Below are 6,000 nucleotides of genomic sequence, written 5' to 3' on the forward strand. Positions count from 1 at the left end.
AGGTTTCCCACAGTAGGCTAATGCACAAAATACGGGAACATGAGGTTGACTCTAAGTTAACAGTTTGAATCAGACATTGGCTAGTTGAATGAAGACAGAGGGTAGTGGTTGTTGGGAAAAAGTCATCCTGGAGTTCAGTTACTTATTGTGTACAACATGGTTTTGGAGGCACTGCTGTTTGTCAGTGGTATAAATAACCGAGATGAGGGCGTAGAAGAATTGGTTAGTAAATTTGCAGATGACACTAAGATAACTGGAGTTGTGGCTAGTGCTGAAAGATGTTGCAGGTTGCAGATGGACACACATCAGCTGCATAGCTGGTCGAAGAGTGAAAAATTGCGTTTCATGTGGAAAATCGTGAGGTGATTCATTTTGGAAGGAGCAACATGAAAAGAGTAATGGGCCAATGGTAAGATTTTTGTGGTGTGCATGAGCAGAGAGATCTTGGTATCCATGTACGTAGATCGCTTAAAGTTGTCACCCAGATTGATCGGGTTGTTAGATGACATAAGGTATGTAAGTGTTTATTTGAATAGGGATTGAGTTTCGGAGCCACGAGGTCATGCTGCAGTTGTACAAAACTCTGGTTCGGCTGCTCTTGGAGTATTTCGTGCAAAACTGGTCACTGCAATATAGAAAGGATGTTGAAGCTTTGGAGAGGGTTCAGAGGAGATGTACCACGAGGTTGCCTAGTATAGAGGGAAGGTCTTATGAGGAAATGCAGAGGGACTTGAGGCTGTTTTCTTGAACTGAGACATAGAAGATCATCGGAGGGTTCGATAGGGTGGCCAGGAAGAGCCTTTTTTCCCGGATGGCGCTGGCTAACACGTGAGGACGTAGTTTTAAACTGAGGGGTGATATATTTGGGACAGATATCAGAGGTGGTTTCTTTATTCAGAGAGGGGTAGGGGCATGGAATGCACTTCCTTCTAAATTAGTGGACTCGCCAAATTTAAGCACATTTAGTCATATGGATGTAAATGGAATAGTGTAGGATAGATGGACTGCGAATTGATTCTGCAGGGCAGTTTTACGGTCTATGTTCTAATAAGTAATAGAGGGAAAAGCGTGCCTTAGAGTTGTGATTACCTGTTGTTTAATGTTAGCTTTTAGAGTTAAAAAATAAATTAATATCATTTTCATTAAAAGTCCAATTTGGCAGTTCATTATCACTTATAGTTTAGCAAATTACGAGGCGAGGTGAGCTTCGCTGTGTGTTCATATTAATTAACAGAAGAGTTCCCCGCCGAGTCTTAACACTTTGGGGGCTCGGGTCCGAGATTCGGACAGGTTCAGAGAGGTCCAATCTGAGCTTTGGACAGATTTGAGTTAGGAAAGATTCAGACAGATTTAAATACTTGTCAAATGGTATCCTAGATCTTTTGTTACTTGTTTTTGGTTAAATCAAAATGAAAGAAGTGGATCTTGAGATTGCTATGACGTTTTGGGGGTTGAGGATGATTTCCAAATTTGCCCAGCAGGTTTAGAAAGACAGAGAAAGGCCATACTTTTAGCCTAAGCACATATGTTGGAATTGGGTTTCATCAGGGACAAAAAAAAGCTGAAATTGTAACGGAGTTACTCGAGAGAAACAGATACGTGCAGTAGAATCAGAAAGACGTAAATTGCGATTGAGGGAGATGGAGTTCGAAGATAAAGAAAGCGAAAGAACAGCGTGACAAATGAGAGAGAGAGAGGGAGAGAGAGAGAGAGAGAGAGAAGAGAGAAGAGAGAGACGTAAACAGAGAGAAGGATCTTAGCTGAACAAATAGAAAGAAAAGAAGGAGACACAGAAAGAACCTGGCCAGGGAGAGAAAAAGAGAGAAAATAAAACGAAAGGAGAGAGAATTTGAACTTCAGAATTTGCAAAATAATCAGGAAATTCACGTTAATAGGATGAAGATGCAGACAGAAGTTAGTGATATGTTCAAATATGTCGAAGTATTACCACAATTTAATAAGAAACAAGTAGAATTATTCTTTATTTCTATTGTAAAAATAACTGGGCACATGGTGTGGTCAGATAACTTGTCGGTAATGCTAGTGCAGACTATGCTGGTAGGCAGATCGAGTGAGGTATTTGCAATGCTGTCAAATGAGGGGTCAAGAAATTATGCAGATGTCAAAAGGCTATTTTGAGTGTTTATGTATTGATACCCAGAACCGTATAGGCAAGTCATTCAGAAACATAAAGAAGGAACCAGGTCAGACCATGTTGTGTTAGAAAGAACTAAACATTGTCATTTTGATAGATGTGTGCAGGCCTTAATAATAGGTAAGACGAAGACCTATTTTGCTCGAAGGGCGATTATTCTGCTGAAGGAGTTCGTTTTATTAAAAAAAAGACTCCTAGGGACGATAAGAATTCACGTGGATGAACAGAAGAGCTGCAGAGATTGAAGGTGATTACATGTTGGTGCATATGACAAAGTTTAGCTTCTGGCAGGAATTTGATCCTGTGAGTGATAGAAAATAGGAGAAAGGGAATCATGCGCTCGGAAACAAAGAGAAGAAAAGACTGGTAATTGTTTGCTACGGGTTGTCAAGAAACACACGAGGGTGGAACGGAGATGAAAGGCCTTAGGTTCTTTCACTGTACTGGAATGGCACTCAGAAGAGTACAGTGCTAGCGGTTTAAGAAAGGCACTGAGAAAACGTGTTTTCACTTTCAGAAAGTGGGTCACATTCTCAGTGCCCGTGGTGAAAGAAAGGCGCTGTGAGAAAAAAGATGCAGTAAAAGAGGCTAAGCCAGTGTCATCACTGAAAGTCGTAAAGGAACGCCAAGAAAAGTCGAGAGTTGCAGGAGAGTAAACAGCCCAGTAAACAGGTGGGGGTTGGCGGGGAGTGGGGTGGTGGGGCGGGTTTTATGGAGTTAATGCCTGATATCGACAAAGAATCGCCTTTTTGAGAAAAAAATGCTCAGAAATAAAAGGAAGAGAAGGGAAATAAGTTACAGTTTTGAGAGAAAAGGGATCCAATAAGTCTCTAATAGTACGAGATGAACGTATTTACACTGCAAAATAGGTCTTCGTCTTACCTATTTCTCGGAGATAATGGCAATGCTGGGGCAGATGGACAGAAATGCAATGTTCCTGAATATAAGTTCAGACTGCAATGCCAGCTAAAGCCTGGGAAATTAACAGTCGGACTGATTGAACAGTGATTCAGTGCCACAAATGCAGTTTGTTCTTACGAATGATTTAGCAGGATACAATGTGGGAGGGATACTCCTTGTTGTGGAGAAGCCAAACGAAGATCACTGAATTGAGAAGTTAAAAGAAAAATATCCTATACGTTTATTCCAGACTTTGCAGAAACACGACCCCACTGTCACAAATCACAGCATGAAGCAAAATTTCAAGAGCAAAACGATAAGGTTTAGTTAGCAGACACCTTGTTGGATGTCTTAATGCAGGAAAAACCTGAACAGGAAGAGAACCAGGCAGAAGTGTTTAGCCCTGAAAAACTGCTGGTGGTACCACAGAAAGAAGAGATACTCAGTGTTTTATGGATTGATGCATAGTCAAAAACAGAAGCCAAATAAATTCCTGAGGGCTATTCCCTTAAAGGTAGAATACTAAGGCGAAATTTGAGATCACGGTAGGTTTATGCAGAGGAGAAATAGACACCAGATTACGTCTCTGGTCGCATGCAGACCGTAGGTGTTACAAGTAGCACATGTATTACGAGTTGGAAGTTCACCTCGGTGTGAGCAAAACTCAGACTAAGGTAAAACAGCACTACTATTGGCCTAAAATGCACAAGGATGTGTTTAACATTTGCCATATGTGTCATCCGTGCCAAACAGTAGGTAAACCATAGATAGTAATAGAAGAAGCAGTGTTGCTGCCAATTCCCACATTTCAAGAACATTTGTCATTAACTGTGTAGGGACCCTGCCAAATTCTAAAGGTTGGAACCAGTATTTGTTAACTACAATGGATGTGTCTACCAGATTTCTGGAGGCAATTCTACTATAGAATATTAAGACAAAAAGGGTGTTAGAGGAGTTAATAAATTTCCTCATGTGGTATGGATTACACAGGGGGATTCAGGCAGACCCATCGTCTAATGTTACTGATAGGTTGCCGAAGGAACTCGTCGATAGCCTAGTCATACAGTAAGCTTTCACTTGCCCTTAAAGAGACAGACCCATCCTTCAACTACATAACATAAGAGAAAAGGAGACTTAGATTTTTGCATAGTTGTTGAATTTTAGAGTTAAGGAATACTTCGATGCCATTTTCTTTAAGTATTGGAACTTGCAGTTTTCTGTCACTCATATCTTAATGCATTACAAGGGGAGGGTAAGCTTTTTGGTTTTTTGGTTTAATTAACAGAAGGGTTCGTCACAGTGTTGTAACACATGGGAGCAAACATTCGGCCATTAAGCCAATAGGGTCGTGTCCACCAATCAGTTGTGTCTCGTAAATTTCTAAACACCATTGTCCTGCTTTATTTCAGTAACCGTTGATTCCGTTGATACTCAAGGGAGCACGCTTTCAAAGTAAAGTGTTTGAGGTTTAGAGAGAATTTGAGGATTATTTGTCAAGCAGATGGTGTTGATATTGGGAAGGCGCTTCCTGAGTGGGTAGTTGTCACGGGTATCCTTACAACCATTAAAAAATACTTGGACGAGCACTTGACGTGTCAGAGTATTGACGGCTATGGGCCTCATGTAGGAAAGTAGGACTAATGTATATTGTACTGGTGACAGCACAAAATCGATGATTCTGTGACCGAATGACTGTATGAAGCTCAATCATTGAACAGCTTCACGCTAGGGATTATTAGGTTTCAGAAGAGTATGCTAACAAAGTGAATTGCAAAAGCGTCCAAATACAGGAAGGGTATGGAGGGATATGGGCAGGGTGCTGGCAAGTGGGACGAGATAGGGTTGGGATATCTGGTCGGCTTGGACGGGTTGGACCGAAGGGTCTGTTTCCATGATGTACATCTCTATGAGTCTATGACTCTATAAAATAGTATACAAATGTGAAACTGTAGTTAAAATTTTTGCAGCATCCTGACAGCCTAAACCTCGAGAATGGAAAACAGGAAAATGGCAGGGCTATGAAGCAACTATTTCTATTGTTTTCTGCAGAAAACATTTTTTTAAAAAACGCTTTGTAGCAGTCCGAGCAAACATTGGTGGACTAAGAAAGTCAAAATAGAATCAAACCTTTCAATAAACAGTTTTGGGGAAATTATTAGGATTAAAATCCGATAAATCTATAAATCCCCTGGAACTGGTACTCTATATTATTGATTACAAAAGGATGTGGCTATGGTGGTAATGAATACTTGTCGTCTTCCAAATTCGAGATGACTCGGTGTTGAACTGACAGAATTGATAGATGGAAGTGAATGCCAATATTTATAAAGAAGGGAGGGAGACAACATGGAGAGCAGCAAAGAAGCAGTCAGCATAATGAAAACGGCGACTATAAGGATGCAATACCAGGGAGCTTTGAACGTTTAACTAATTTTAAGCAAGTTGATAGTAAAATGTCAATGCTGATTTATTAAAGGCGAATTGCATTTGAGAAACTGAATGGTAAATCAATCAATGAAAATGATAGGCGCAGTAGATTTGGATGTTCAGAGTACATTTTGATCAAGTCCCAAGTCTAATCTGCTGTACCTGACTCAGATAAACTGAAATCTATTGTGATGGGAGAGCTGACAGGAAACAATGAGGCGGAATACACAGTTTAATTTTGAAGTGGAAAGCAATGTTTAGCGAGATATTCCAGGAATTAATGGTCGACGCTAACTGTTTACAATACATAACAATCGTTTGATTGAGGATGTCAACGGAAATCTTTCCAAAACTATTGATGCCAGAAAACTCGGATTGTAAATGGGTGAGAAAGATGTAAAGAAGCTCCAATATTATTGATACAAGTGTAGTGAATGGACAAATACGTGTAGATGAAGAGTGGCGTGGGTACATGTGACATTGGACACTGTTGGCGGGAAAAAGAATAATCCAGTGAC

Source organism: Chiloscyllium plagiosum, unplaced genomic scaffold (assembly GCF_037043375.1).
Source record: "Chiloscyllium plagiosum isolate Xiang-an unplaced genomic scaffold, Cpla_swu_hap1 HiC_scaffold_52, whole genome shotgun sequence".
In the NCBI taxonomy this organism is placed as follows: Eukaryota; Metazoa; Chordata; class Chondrichthyes; order Orectolobiformes; family Hemiscylliidae; genus Chiloscyllium; species Chiloscyllium plagiosum.